Consider the following 15849-nt stretch of genomic DNA (forward strand, 5'->3'; position numbering starts at 1 on the left):
TTTCTTATCCAATCTTTATGATTACTTTCCTTCTGCTAGCATTGTGTGTGGTTTTTTTTTTTTGTGCTTCTTTCTCTAATTGCTTTAGGTGTAAGTTTAGGTTGTTTATTTGAGATTTTTCTTGTTTCTTGAGGTAGGATTCTACTGCTATAAACTTCTCTCTGAGAACAGCTTTTGCTGCATCCCAAGGGTTTTGCATCATCGTGTTTTCATTGTCTTTTGTTTCTGGGTATTTTTTGATTTCCCCTCTGACTTCTTCAGTGATCTCTTGGTTATTTAGTAGCATTTTGTTTAGCCTCCATGGGTTTGTATTTTTTAGTTTTTTTTTCCTGTAATTGATATCTAGTCTCATAGCATTGTGGTCGGAAAAGGTGCTTGATGCAATTTCAATTATCTTAAATTTACCAAGGCTTGATTTGGGACCCAAGATGTGATCTATCCTGGAGAAGTTCCGTGAGCACTTGAGAAGAAAATGTATTCTGTTGTTTTTGGATGGAATGTCCTATAAATATCAATCAAGTTTATCTGGTCTAATGTGTCATTTAAGGTTTGTGTTTCCTTATTTATTTTTTGTTTGGAAGATCTGTCCATTGGGGTAAGTGGGGTGTTAAAGTCTCCTACTATTATTGTGTTACTGTCGATTTCCTCTTTTATGGCTGTTAGCATTTGCCTTATGTATTGAGGTGCTCCTGTGTTGCTTCCATAAATATTTACAACTGTTATATCTTCTTGGATTGATCCCTTGAGAATTATGTAGTGTCCTTCCTTGTCTCTTGTAGTAGTCTTTATCTTAAAGTCTATTTTGTCTGATAGGAGTATTGCTACTCCAGCTTTCTTTTGATTTCTACTTGCATGGGATATCTTTCTCCATGCTCTCACCTTCAGTCTGTATGTGTACCTAGGCCTGAAGTGGGTCTCTTGTAGACAGCATATATACACGTCTTGTTTTTACATGTATTCAGCCAGTCTGTCTCTTTTGGTTGGAGCATTTAATCCATTCACATTTAAGGTAATTATCAATATGTATGTTCCTATTGCCATTTTCTTAATTGTTGTGGGTTTGTTTCTATGGCTCTTTTTCTTCTCTTCTTTTTCCCGCCTAGAGAAGTTCCTTTAGCATTTCTTGTAAAGCTGTTTTGGTGGTGCTGAATTCTCTTAGCTTTCGCTTGTCTGTAAAACATTTGATTTCTCTGTCTAATCTGAATGAGATCCTTGCTGGGTATAGTAATCTTGATTGTACGTTTTTCCCTTTCATCACGTTAAATATGTCCTATCACTCCCTTCTGGCCTGCAGACTTTCTGCTGAAAAATCAGCTAATAACCTTATGGGGATTCTCTTGTATGTTATTTCTTGCTTTTCCCTTGTTGCTTTTAATATTTTTTCTTTGTATTTTATTTTTGATTGTTTGATTAATATGTGTCTCAGTGTATTTCTCCTTGGGTTTGTCCTGTATGGGACTCTGCATTTCCTGGACTTGACTATTTCCTTTCCTATGTTAGGGATGTTTTCCAGTATAATCTCTTCAAATATTTTCTCAGATCCTTTCTTTTTCTTTCCTTCTTCTGAGACCCCTATAATTTGATTGTTCTTGCATTTAATGTTGTCTTCAATTGAAACTGTCCTCAATTCTTTCCATTCTTTCTTCTTTATTCTGCTCCATGGCAGTTATTTCCACCATTCTATCTTCCAGCTCACTTATCCACTCTTCTGCCTCCATTATTTTGCTATTGATTCCTTCTAGAGAATTTTTAATTTCATTTCTTGTGTTGTTCATCATTGTTTGTTTGCTCTTTAGTTCTTCTAGGAACTTGTTAAACGTTTCTTGCATTTTCTCCCTTCTATTTCCAAGATTTTGGATCATGTTTACTGTCATTACTCTGAATTCTTTTTCAGGTAGACTGCCAATCTCCTCTTCATTTGTTTGGTCTGGTGGGTTTTTACCTTGCTCCTTCATCTGCTGCATATTTCTCTGTCTTCTCATCTTGTTTAGTTTACTGTGTTTGATGTCTCCTTTCCCCAGGCTGCAGGGTCATAATTCCTCTTACTTCTGTTGACTGTCCCCAGTGGGTGAAGTTGGTCCAGAAGCTTGTGTAGGCTTCCTGGTGGGAGGGACTGGTGCCTTTGTTTTGGTGGGTGGGGCTGGATCCTTTCCCTCTGATGGGTAGGGCCATGTCCGTTTGTGTATTTTGGGATGTCTGTGAGCTTAGTATGACTGTAGGTAGCCTGTGTGCTAATGGTGGCATTGTGTTCCTGTCTTGCTAGTTGTTTGGCATGAGGCGTCCAGCACTGGAGCTTGCCAGCCCTTTTGTGGAGCCAGGTCTTAGTGCTGAGACAGATATCTCTAGGAGAGTTCTCAATGATTAATATCCATGGAGCCGGGAGTCCTCTGGTGGCCCAACATCTTGGACTCAGCTCTTCCACCTTGGAGCCTCAAGCCTTTTCCCCGGCCGGGGCACCAAGACCCTGCAAGCTGCACGGCATAGAATAAAAGGAAGAAGAAAAATAAATAAACGGAGAGACAAAACCCCAAGACAAACATACACACACTAGGGCTTCCCTGGTGGCGCAGTGGTTGAGAGTCCGCCTGCCGATGTAGGGGACACGGGTTCGTACCCCAGTCCGGGAGGATTCCCACATGCTGCGGAGTGGCTGGGCCCATGAGCCATGGCCACTGAGCCTGCATGTCCAGAGCCTGTGCTCCGCAACGGGAGAGGCCACAATGGTGAGAGGCCTGTGTATCGCAAACAAAACAAAACAAAACAAAAACAAAAACATACACACACTCACAGAAAGAAAAGAAAAAGAGAAAACAAAGAAGAGAGCAACCAAACCAATAAAGAAACCCAAAAACGAATACAAACACTAAAAACTAAACTAACAATTACATAAAACCAGAAACAAATCAAATGCAGAAAGCAAAATTGAACTGAAGGATTTGCTTGGCCCAGTGAGCTGACTTGTTATACTCAGATGGACCCTGGCCAACTTGATCTGGCTGCTCTTCAGGTAAAACATCCAGATGGCCCAAATAACCAGCTTCTTCTGCAGTTGTTCAGTTGTTCTGCATGGAGAGGCTTAGTTGGCCAGAGGGCTGGTTAAATCCTGGGATTCTTCACAGGAAACAGGAGTGAGGACAGTCAGTTCCAAGGCCTCTCTTCTTTGTGTTTCGTCCAGTTTCACTTGTCTATAGGGTGCTGTGTGCAGAAGCCTTGCTGCTAGCACTTTAGACCAGAGTTCCTAGCACAGTGAAATGGCTGTGCTTACACCTCAGCTCTGTGGGCAGACGTGTGGAGAAGTGCTGCACCCAGCTCCTCTCAGGCATAAGCAAGGCAAGGGAGCTCCTGGGCAAGGGGTCCCACCAGGTCACATAGACTCCTGGACTCTGATGTCCTTTTATTCCTTTGCTCTTAGTCTAGTTTCACTTGCTCACAGGGAGCCATGTAAAGAGGTCTCACAGCTGTTCCTTCAGACCACAATTGTGGTTCTTTGAGTGGAAGGCATAAGTTTATATGTATATATACATATAAACTTTAGATGCAAGAAGAACTGATTTAAAATCCCACTTATGCTAATTACTAGCTATATTAACCTGTGCAAGTTTCTTTTTCTTTTTTTTTTAATTAAAGTATAGTTGATGTACAATACATAAGTTACAGGTGTAGGATACAGTGATTCACAGTTTTTAATGGTTATACGCCATTTATTCTTATTATAAAATATTGGCTATATGCCCTGTTGCACAATATACCTTTGTAGCTTATTTTATACCTAATAACGTGTACCTGTTAATCTCCTACACTTATATTGCCCCCCCCTTCCATTTCCCCACTGGTAACCACTAATTTGTTCTCAGTATCTGTGAGTCTGCTTCTTTTTTGCTATACTCACTAATTTGTTGTATTTTTTAGATTCCACATATAAGTAATATCACATAGTATTTGTTTTTCTCTCTCTGACTCATTTTATTTAGCGTAATATCCTTAGGTCCATCCATGTTGCTGCATATGGCAAAATTTCATTCTTTTTATGTCTGAGTAGTATTCCATTTTGTGTGCGTGTGTGTGTTTCTGTGTGTGTACACACATACCCCACAACTTCTTTACCCATTTATCTGTTGATGGACACTTAGGTTGCTTCCACAACTTGGCAATTGTAAATTATGCTGCTATGAACTTTGCGTTGCATGTATTTTTTCAAATTAGTGTTTTCTTTTTATTCAGATGTATACCCATGAATGGAATTGCTGAGTCATATGGTAGTTCTACTTTTCATTTTTTTAAAGAAACCTCCATAATGTTTTCCAAAGTGGTGCATCAATTTACATTCCCACCAACAGTGTAGAAGGGTTCTCTTTTCTCCACATCCTTGCCAACATTTGTTATGTGTGTTCTTTTGGATGATAGTCATTCTGAGACATGTGAGGTGATATCTTATTGTGATTTTGATTTCAATTACCCTGATGGTAAGTGATGCTGAGATTGTTTCCTGTGCCTCTTGGCCATCTGCATTTCCTCTTTGGAAAAATGTCTATTCAGTTCTTCCGCCCATTTTTAATTTTTTTTTAATGTTGAGTTGTATGAGCTGTTTATATATGTTAGATATTAATCCCTAATCAGGCATATCATTTGTAAATATATTATCCCATTTGGTAGGTTGACTTTCCATGTTGTCAATGGTTTCCTTTGCTATGCAAAAGCTTTTAAGTTTAATTAAGGACCATTTGGGTTTTTTTTTTGCTTTTATTTCCTTTGCTGGAGTTGATAGATGCGAAAAATATTGCTATGATTTATGTCAAAGAGTGGTCTGCCTATGTTTTCCTCTAGGAGTTTTATGGTTTCAGTCTTACGTTTAGGTCTTTAACCCATTTTCAGTTTATTTTTGTATATGGTGTTATGAGAATGCTCTAATTTCATTCTTTTACATGTAGCTGTCCAGTTTTCCCAGCACAACTTATTAAAGAGATTGTCTTTTCTCCATTGTATATTCTTGTCTCCTTTGTCATATATTCATTGACCATAAGCACGTGGTTTTATTTCAGGGCTTTCTATACTGTTCCATTGATCTATTTGTCTGTTTTTGTGCCAGTACCATAGTGTGCCAATGACTGTAGTTTTGTAGTATAGTCTTAAGTCGGGAGGCATGATTCCTCCAGATCTGTTGTTCTTTCTCAAGATTTCTTTGGCTATTTGTGTTTCCATACAAATTTTAAAATTATTTGTTCTAGTTCTGCGAAAAATGTCCCTGGTATTTTGATAGCAATGGCATTGAATCTGTATATTGACTCAGGTAGTATAGGCATTTTGACAGTATTAATTCTTCCAGTCCATATACTTCCAACTGTTTGTGCCATCTTCAAATTCTTTCATCAGTGTGTTATAGTCTTCCGAGTACAGGTCTTTTACCTCCTTAGACAGGTTTATTCCTAGGTATTTTATTCTTTCTGATGCAATGGTAAATGGGATTGTTTCCTTCATTTCTCTTTCTGATAATTTATTGTTAGTGTATTGAAATGTAACAGATTTCTGTATATTAATTTTATATCCTGCAACTTTGCTTAATTCATTGATGAGCTCTACTAGTTTTCTGGTGGCATCTTTAGGACTTTCTATGTATAGTATCATGTCATCTGCAAACAGTCCCTTAACCTTTCTTAGCCTCAGTCAACCTCTTAAGAATTGCTCTGAATATTAGATAATGCATGCAAACAATTTTCGCATAGTAGGTACTCAGCAAATGAAACTTTTAATATTCTGTGTTCTCTTTTTCCACATTTTTATTATAATGCAGAAATGCCAATAAACTCAATATTTTTTTAAAAAAATGAAAACTAAGATCACATAGCTAACAAATGGATAGGTCAAAATCTGTACCCAGATCCAGCCACCTAAAAGACCATGTGCCTAACTCCTATCAACTCTCCATAGAGAACCAGTGAGCCAAGGTGTTAGAAGGGTCATTACCAGGGATATAAGATAGTGGCAAAGACAAGATAGAGAGCAAAGCTCAGAGAGTGCAATTACAAGAGTCTATGTGACCTTTATGATGGGGCAGGAGTGAATGGCAGGCAGGCCTGAAGCCTGAGCCTCTTGAAGGACGTTCCTGGGAAACTGACATTCACTTCACCTAATCTCACAGTCCACAATCAGGAATGTGTTGGGATTGTTTTAGACCACATACTCAATGCTAGCTGGCACCTAAGCAGCAGTCTACAGATAAGTTAGATGGGAAGCATGGCAGGAGGGTATGAAAAGTTCATGAGAATTGGAGAGGGTGACACTCATGCCTTGCAGTCTCCTCATTCTGCATGGGTGTCATCTTTTCAATCAACACCTCCATGGGAAGAACTCAGAGGGCCCTGAGAGCTGACACTTCTCTTTGAAAGCACTCTGGGTTATGCCCTGCTTTGTGAATCCTAGATCACTGACAATGCTGAACTTACTTTGAACCCTGGGCTCCAGGACAGCAGAGGCTATTAAGAAACACCCTTTCATGTTCTGAAAAACAAGTAAACCACAAAGGACCATCTCCATCCTCCCTCATGACTCCCATAAGACTCACAGATGACTTCCTTGTTTATCTGCCTCTATAATACCCCCAAGTTTCCTTTCTTTTCTTTAATATGTTCCTCATTAATGAAGGTTTTCCCTATGGTAACAGTCTGAATACAATGAACTCCTTAAACTAGCTAGTGCACAGTTTTGGTACTTTGGATTTTATCATTTGAGTTGCACAGGAAGCACTGTCAAATCAAAAGAAATTCTTAGCCTTCCCTGGGTTAAATCTGATAGGTAAAATGTTTTAATACACATATTATAGATATTATATGCTGTACAGGAAGCTCCTAGAAAATTGTCAATGCCCTCATTGTCCATGATATGTTTCTATTTATCAGAATCCTGGTGCTACCTTGCCTGATATTACAAAACAGTATAGTGTCATTAGTTGCAATTTATTTTAAATGGTAGCTTAATTATAACATTAATTCTTTAACTTGAAATCAGCATCTTCAAATCAGTGGTTTTAATTGGGCACTCATTTCTCTTACCTTTGGAATCTTATTAATATAGAGATGTTTAGGAGTACTCCAGATCATTTTTTCTCATTACATGATATTCTTAATGTATTCTTGGTATATTCTAACTATATGGTTGGCATATTATGCCACTATAATTACCGTATATCTGAAGTTTTTTGTAAATATTGTATTCATCCATTTTTATAAATTAGATGTAATATCCACTCTTCTTTGGACATAGACATCATTATGTTTACAAATATTTTGTCCAATACCTTTTCTGGATTAATATTTATCTTGTTCTGCATACCACAGAAATAGCCACATGTCCTTGTCAGTTGCATTATTATTCTTATAATGAACTCTCATCATATCTTTCACTTTTGAAAATTACCAGTAGTAAGTTAGTCACAGCTATGTAAATCTCTTCCTCATCTATAGATACTTTATGTTTTATTCTAATGCAACCCTAAAAGCACTTGTAATTGTCTACAGGGCAGAGTACTTCATTGTTAACAAAGAAGGACTTTCTCAGAACCCCAGAGAATAGCACTGTACCAATCCTTTTGTGTACAGGTTTCTGATGGCACCCTTTAATGACCTTTGAGATCATACCAGTGAATTGATTCAGGATTCTGAGAACTCTGAGAATCAAATGAATTCATGAGTTTGCTAATGCAAGGTCTAGTAAAACAAGAACTACTTAGGACTGAATGAACTAATGAAGGATGATTGAGGGTTTTGTTTGGAATATTACTGATGTTACAATGTTCTATTTTTTGAATATATAAGGAACCCATTTCTCTTATGTTGTAAGTTGTCTATAACTCATAACAATTTAGAATATTATGTTTTTGTAAGTTGAAATGAAATGACATTCATTTGTAAATGACATTTGTAAGTGGCATTATCTCTGCCTAATCCCATCTAGGATTCAGAAACTCATATTATTCTTATTTCCATAACAATAAAATTATTTACATAGGTTTAATTAGAGTCTGTCCTCTTTATTATCAGGAAAGGGTTGGAACACTGGTTTTTGCAACCAAGGCCTTACCTGGAATGACATATATGAAAATGATGCTCATTGAATCAGATATGACCAGATACTTTTAAGGAGAAAGGTTGACTTTACGGAGCCAACAATGCTCACAAAGCCCTCGTGGAAAAACCAGGCTGACACCTGTATTACAGAGTTCTTGGCCTTATAGGTGAGTAAGGAAACTCTCTTCCTGGCAGACACAAAAACTTTAGGATATGCTGGGTATCTAGAGAAGAATCCACCCAAATTTTTAGGTACTGCAGGTGAAATCTGGTGGATAATTCTTGGCTTGGCTTCTTAGCCTCAAAGGGCTTTTAAAAATCCAATCTTAGATTCTTTTTGAAAACTTCCAGCAAAGCAAACTTAAATAGACCCATATGGCAAATAATTATCCTTGTTGTGAGTACAAATAATTAGGCGAAATCTCATGAGACCAGCCTTATTTTTTAAATCAAGAATATTTTTTCTTTGAGATTAACTTTCATCAAAAGGGAGTATTTTTGTGTTTCAATGGAAAATGATGCATTGTCTATAGCACACCCTTTTGGATTATCAGAGTTTTGCCCTGTTGTCTTTGAGCTAGTTGAACTTTTGCATCTCTTGTTAATTGAGGGTAACTTACAAACATGCACACCCTGTCTTATCTGGTTGAGATTTAAACGACTTCCTCCTCTTGTCAAAAAAAAACAGTTTTGGTATCTATCTGTAAATTGAACTGGATCCAGCCAACTTTCCCAATTTGTAAATATTTAGCAAATTTTCAATCCCTTCTATTTTTTCCAATATCTAGTTATAATCCTCCAAACTAGCAATTCCAATGTTCCCCTTCCCATATGATCTGGAGTCATGGAGAACTAAGACCTGATGATCCATATCCCTATAAGGATTCCAGGTCACCTTGTAACTGACCCTTTCCCCATGATATGAAGAAGACCTGTGAACTGAAACCCGATGACTTGATATAAACCTCTAAGTGCTCACCACCACAGCAGACCATGCACTGGGCTAGAATTTTCCCTGGACAAACCACTGTCTGGACTAAGGAAGTCAGGTGAAATGCTCAATTCATATATGCCCTTATATGAAAGATTGCCAGGAATATGGACAATATCACAAAGAGGACTGACATCCCACCTTGAGAGGTTCAAGAAACTCCAATGAGCGGCACTACATAATCAAAAAATTTTCCACCACTGACCACTTAGAAATCACTGGACCCTCAGTGTTCAACTCCTGGCTCTTTTCTTTAATACAAACTTTTGTGTTAAACAACAAAGTCCTACTGTACAGCACAGGGAACCATATTCAATTTCTTGTAACAAACCATAATGGAAGAATATGAAAAAGAATATATGTGTGTGTGTGTGTGTGTGTGTGTGTGTGTGTGTATAAAACTGAATCCCTTTGCTGTATACCAGAAACTAACACAACATTGTAAATCAACTATACTTCAATAAAAAATAAATAAAATTTTAAAAAAAATTTTAACTTTTATATTAATATTTTTCTTTCTCATTTAGGGTATACCTCTTCTTTTAGGATGTCTGATTTTCAGGACCCTAAAACAACTGACCTTTGCAACCTCAAAAGGTGGTCAGAAAAACACCAACAAAAGTCCTCAAGCAACTATTTCTTAAGCCCTGCTGCATCCCAATCAGGTTTATGATTGCCTGTGAACTATCAGCAATGAATAATATTCATGTTGAATAAAAGTGTGGGGGCTGGGGTAATAGATAATGTAGAATTTTACCTGAGTCCTCTGCTCCTATAAAGCAGTAATGGGTGGCTCATGGAACTTTCTACCTGCAAGTTTGACCTTAAATCAATCTGCTTGGTCCACAAAGGAGTTTCTTCAAATATGTTGATGACTAGACTAGAAATTTGATTTGCAGTCTGAGATTTAAAATCACTGCATTTTCTTTCTCCAGGCATAAACAAGCAAACTGATTCATTTCACCTAACACGGGTCCTGAGACTCTGGATCAACAAGCTCTCCAGGTAATTCTGATACAAAGCTATATTAGGAATAACTGAACTAGATCCCTGTAAACACTGACATCTCATTTTACATTTTCCTCTTGTAGTTAACTCGGGAAATATAGTTTCAAACTAACAGCTTTCTCCAAAAATTAGGTTCTACCACCTTCCTAGTAGGATCACCAGGAATTGAGACAAATGATTTATATACACCCTCTGATACATGTATACATGTATTTATCTGATTTACTCCTCACAATTCTGGGAAGTAGGTTATACTGCCTACTTTACAAATGAGGAAAACAGAGACCCAACAAGCTCAAGTAATTTTGCCAAGATCTCATAGCCAATAAATAAAACTCAAATCTGAAGGAGATACAACACTACCTAAACACTTGTCATTTCCTTTTGTTACTGGGCCATAGAGGTAGAGAAAAGGTCAGACAATGCTAATTGAAAGCACAGATGTCGCACTCTAAAGCAGTGACAAATGTCATGGTCAGGGCAGTGAGATACTTCCTCCCACTTGTCTCTGTTGTACACAGACTGTGAGGTCCAAGAGCTGACCATCAAGGGAAGGAACTCTTCAGAGAAGCTTCAGGCTTTCCCTTACATCCCCTAGGAATCACTACCATCTCTGTTACACAACTGGAATCTACAATGGGGTTAATGCTACTGATTACCTCTTGCAGCAACCATGAAAAATCTATTATGGGGAGAACTGCAAGGCCCTCTTCACATGTAATGTGAAATCTAAAAGCTCAGCCCAAAATTCCATCCTAACTGTACCTTTACCAGTTTTTCCAGTGAAACAGAAGGGCCAGTAGTACTGGCAATTGGAGGGCATGGCACACTCTGTTCTTTCCACTTCCAAAGCAACTGTTCTTTCCCAACAATAGCCTCCCAGTAGGATCTCCAAGATTGCTTCTCAGAGCCTCTAAGGAGCTTCAGCCTCAGCCGGTGGAGCATCGGTTGTTCGCCTCACTAACACCACACGTCCCAGCTTTCAAAATGACAAAATCAACAAAGCCAATGACTATGACAGGCCATTGAAATTCTCAAAATCTCTTTTCAGTCCCCATCAATAAACATTAGTTTATGAGTCAGCATCACTAAAAGCAATGGTCAGATGATAACTAGGAGTTTCTGGAATTGGCAGGCAAATGATAACTGAGTCAAAGGGTTACTGTAAAGCATACATTAAGAAGCAAATGTGTCACAGCCAGCAGACATCAACAAGAACCTGGCAGCACCAGGGGGTCATTTTTATTTTTGTTTATAAGCCATTATGCTCAAGCTCACACACTCTTTTATGCTGCTGGTACTAGTTGACAATTATGGTGGGTTTCAGAGGGGTGAGAGAGTTGAAGCACAAAGTTCAACATAAAAGAAGATATGGGACACATCTCAGATCTGTTGGTTGGCTTTAGGGAAAATGGGCACATGTTCAAAGTCTGACTTTTTTTGTTTTTGTTTTTGCGGTATGCGGGCCTTTCACTGTTGTGGCCTCTCCCGTTGTGGAGCACAGGCTCCGGACACACAGCCTCAGCAGCCATGGCTCACGGGCCTAGCTGTTCCGCGGCATGTGGGATCTTCCCGGACCGGGGCACGAACCCGCATCCCCTGCATCGGCAGACGGACTCTCAACCACTGCACCACCAGGGAAGCCTAGTCTGACATTTTTTTAGTAGAAAAAAGACATATTTATGAAATTCCACATACCATGCATCTGCAGTCTTCAAGGTTACCAATTGATAGGCAAGTAGTAGTTATTTTTAAGAAAGAAATATGTTTAGTTTGGGATGCTATAATAAAATACCATAGATTGGGTCATGTATAAACAATAGAAATTTCTCACAGTTCTGGAGGCTGGAAGTCCAATATCAGAGTGCCAGCATGGTTGGGTTCTGGAGCATGCTCTCTTTCAGCTTATAGACTGCTGATTTCTTGCTGTATCCTAACATGATGGAAAGAGGGCTAGAGAGCTCTCTGGGGTCCCTTTCATGAGGGCACTAAAACCATTCATGAGGGTTCTACCCTCATGATCTATCTGCTTCCCAAAGGCTCCACCTCCTGGCACCATCACTTTGGGGATTGGCTTTTAACATGAATTTGGGGGAGATACAAACATTCAGTCTGTTGCATTCCATCCCCTGCTCCATAAAATTCATGTCCTTCTCACATGTAAAATATATTAATTCCATCCCAACAGCCCTACAAGTCAACTCATTCCAGTATCAACTTTTAGGTCTAGAGTCCAAAATTTCATCTAAATATCTAAATCAAATATGGGTGAGACTCAAGGTACAAATTATACTGAGGCAAAATTCCTCTCTAGCTGTGAACTTGTGAAAACAAACAACTTATGTGCTTCCAAAATACAATGATGGGACATGCATAAGATAGACATTCCCACTCCAAAAAGAAAGAAGGAAGGAACGATAGGTCCCAAGCAAGCCCAAAATCTAGCAAGGCAAGTTCCATATGATCTTAAGTCTTGAGAACAATGCTCTTTGGCTTGATGCTCTGCTTTCTAGACCCACTGTGGCAGCAGTCTAGCCTTCTGGACCCACTGGAGTAGCAACATCACCCCCACAGTGTGGTGGAGGGCTGCCCACACTGTGGCTCTCTGCAGTGGCCCCACACATTTTGGTTCTCTGTCTGGAAGAGGCATGGGGAGAGAGGTTTGTGTGTATCCTCAGGATTCTGCAGAGTGGCCATACCCCTACACCTAGGGTGGGAGTGGCAGCCCTGATGATCTCTGAATCACCTTCAGGGTCCTTCTTCCCTTGTTTTGAAGAAGAATAGTGCAGGTTCACATTGCTCTATGGTCTGGTCCTATAGGATCTAATAAGTTTTCCTTCATTTTGTCTTGTTTTCTCTGTTTCCTTTAGTCCTAGCTGGCAGTGTTTCTGCTGGTATAATCCCATCTTTATTCCTAGCTTTTGTTGAGATACTTGATTAAATCCATGGTTCACACCCACATTAATTTCCTTATCAAATGGTACGTCTACCATACCTTTAGTGCTTTCTTCCAAATACACTTTCTCATTTTTTGTAATATGGATGAATCTTTAAGTTCTGGTTCCTTTTTGCTTAAAAATTTCACCTTCTCTTCATTTCTCTCCTCTGACATTTTAGTATAAGCAGTCAGGGTAAACCAAGCCACTCCTTTAACACTTGCTTAGAAACCACATTAGCCAAATATCCAATTTCATTGCTTGCAAGTTTCACCTTCCAAAAAAACACTAGAACACAAACAGTGCAGCCTAATTATTTGCCTCTCTATAACAAGGATCACCTTTCTCCATTGTCCCATAACATGTTCCTCCTCTCTGTCTGAGACCTCCTCAAAATGGACTCTACCATCTATATTTCTACCAATATTCTGTCCATGATTACTTAGGTATTCTCCAAGAAGACTGAAGCTTTCCCTACCACTCTTTCTTCTTTCAGAGCTCTTGCCAGAATCACCTTTAAAATTCCATTCACAGCAATCTAGACTTTCTCTGTCATGCACCTCAAAATTCTTTCAGCTTCTGCCCATTACCCAGTTCCAAAGCCACTTCCACATTTTTAGGTGTTTGTTATAGCAGCACCCCGGACTTCTCAGTACCAATTCGTGTTTAACTGAGTTCAGGACACTATAGCAAAATACCATAGACTGTGTGGCTTATAAACAACAGAAATTTATTTTGCACAGTTCTGGAGGCTAGAAGTCTGAGATCAAGGTCAGGTTCTCCTGAGAGCTTTCTTCCAGGTTGCAGACTTCCAACTTCTCACTGTATCCTCACATGATGGAAAGAGGGTGAGAGAGCTTTCTGGAGTCTCTTTTATAAGGGTACTAATCCCATCCATGAGGGCTCCACCTTCATGACCTAATTACCTCCCAAAGGCCCCACCTCCTAATACCGTCACATTGGAGGTTAGAATTTCAACGTATGAATTTGTGGAAGACACAAAAACATTCAGTCCATTGCAAGGTACAAAGTAACAAAACCTTATATTAATAATAATGATTAAAATAATAATAATAATAATGATTAAATAGCTAACATTTATTTAGGCACTGTGCACACATGGCATTGATCACCTCATCCCCATATTACAGATGAGAAATGTAACACTTAGAGAGGTGAAGTCACTTTCCAAGATTACACAGCTAATAAGCTGCAAAGCTAGAGTTCAAACTTGGACTATCTGACTCTCACAATATTAACTTTTAAATAAGCCATGCCCTTAGACCAAGACAGATTTGCAGAAGTAGAATGAAGTGGAGTGAATAAAGAAATAATCCAAATGCAAATGTCTGCCTCACTAGTTACACTGCCACATTTATCCAAAACATTAGTCATCAACCTCATAAAAATACTCATTGCAGTATGATTTATAAACATGAAAAATTGGAAAAAAGTTAAATTTCTAACAACAGTTGAAGAGTATATAAAGTATAGCTCCTATAATAATGAAACTCAAATGCATCCATTACTCATTCATTCAACAAACATGTATTGAGCATCTACTATATGCTAGGTACTCCTCTACATGCTAGGGAAATAGTAATGAACAAAACAATGTCCTTGTCCCATGCAATGAAGCTTATGAAAATTTTTAAATGACATGAGAAAATACTTGATGAAATGTCAGGTTGAAATTAGATAAAATTATGTATTTAGTATGAACTAAATTACACATACACAAAACAGATACATGTACAAAAGAGAGTTAAAAGACAATATGCCAATACATCCAATACATTGCTTCTGTGCTGAAATATCTTATTACAGGTAACTTTATATTTTTATATATTATTCATATTTACTGCAAAGAGCATTTAATATAATAATAATACATTTTATATTTTAGTTCTTGGGCTCATAAATATAATTGTTTTGGTGACATTAGATCGTTCACACTATTTCTGTGCTCTCATCTAGCAAATGCTTTACACTAACTCTTTAATGTGGTACTGCAAGGACAATGGTGCTTCAAGGACAAAGGACAACCCTGCCTGAAAAAGTTTCAGCGTTACACCCCCTACCCGACTCTTAGTCTCCCTCCCCACCATGTCAGGATGGTTACAAAATTCCTGAGCCCACCTGGGCGACGCCCACCTGGGCAACTGGACCTGTCCCAAATAAGGAAAGGCATATGCCCTGCCTCACTCGCACCCTATAGAAGGAAGGTATATGTGCCTCGACCAATAAGTAAATGAAATTTTCACCTCGGACCATTCCTTTGTTTTCTGGCTATAAAAACTAATCAATAGCACATGTTCCGGCTCGACTCTCCCAGACTACTAGGAAGTCGGGCTGCCTTCTGGCAGCGACCTTTCCCTCTAATAAATTCTACCTTCTTTACATTCTGCCCTGTGTCTGGAAATTCTTTTCCAATGCACCTTCGGACCACGACAATTAACTCAGTGGTTACCAAACTTTTTTCTTCAATGGCCAGAGGGCAAATATTTGAGGCTTTGAAAGTCATGCAGTCTCTGCCACTACTACTCAATGCTGCCGTTGTACTACAAAATCACCCACAGACAATATTTAACTGTGTTCCAGTTAAGTCTGTGTTCCAACAAAACGTTATTTACAAAAAAATGTGGCAGAGAAGATTGGCCCAAGGGCCATAATTAACTTCATAACAAACACAAAGTTCTTACTTCCACTGTTCAATCTCCTAATTGTAACATCCTTGAGAGATAAATATTAACCACATTTTACAGAGGACAAGACTAAGGCTCAGAGAGAGGAAATATCTTGTCCAACATCATGCAGCTCACAAAGCGAGTTATTAAGTTCAGCTCCCAAAGAG

General features: G+C 38.6%; 1 protein-coding gene across 1 annotated transcript in view; it reads right to left on the reverse strand.

Annotated features, from left to right (window-relative positions):
* The window catches only part of OPHN1 (oligophrenin 1), a 606425-nt gene that overhangs the window by 394802 nt on the left and 195774 nt on the right, over window positions 1–15849 (reverse strand). The window lies entirely within an intron of this gene.

Source organism: Grampus griseus (assembly GCF_964374135.1).
Source record: "Grampus griseus genome assembly, chromosome: X".
Lineage (NCBI taxonomy): Eukaryota > Metazoa > Chordata > Mammalia > Artiodactyla > Delphinidae > Grampus > Grampus griseus.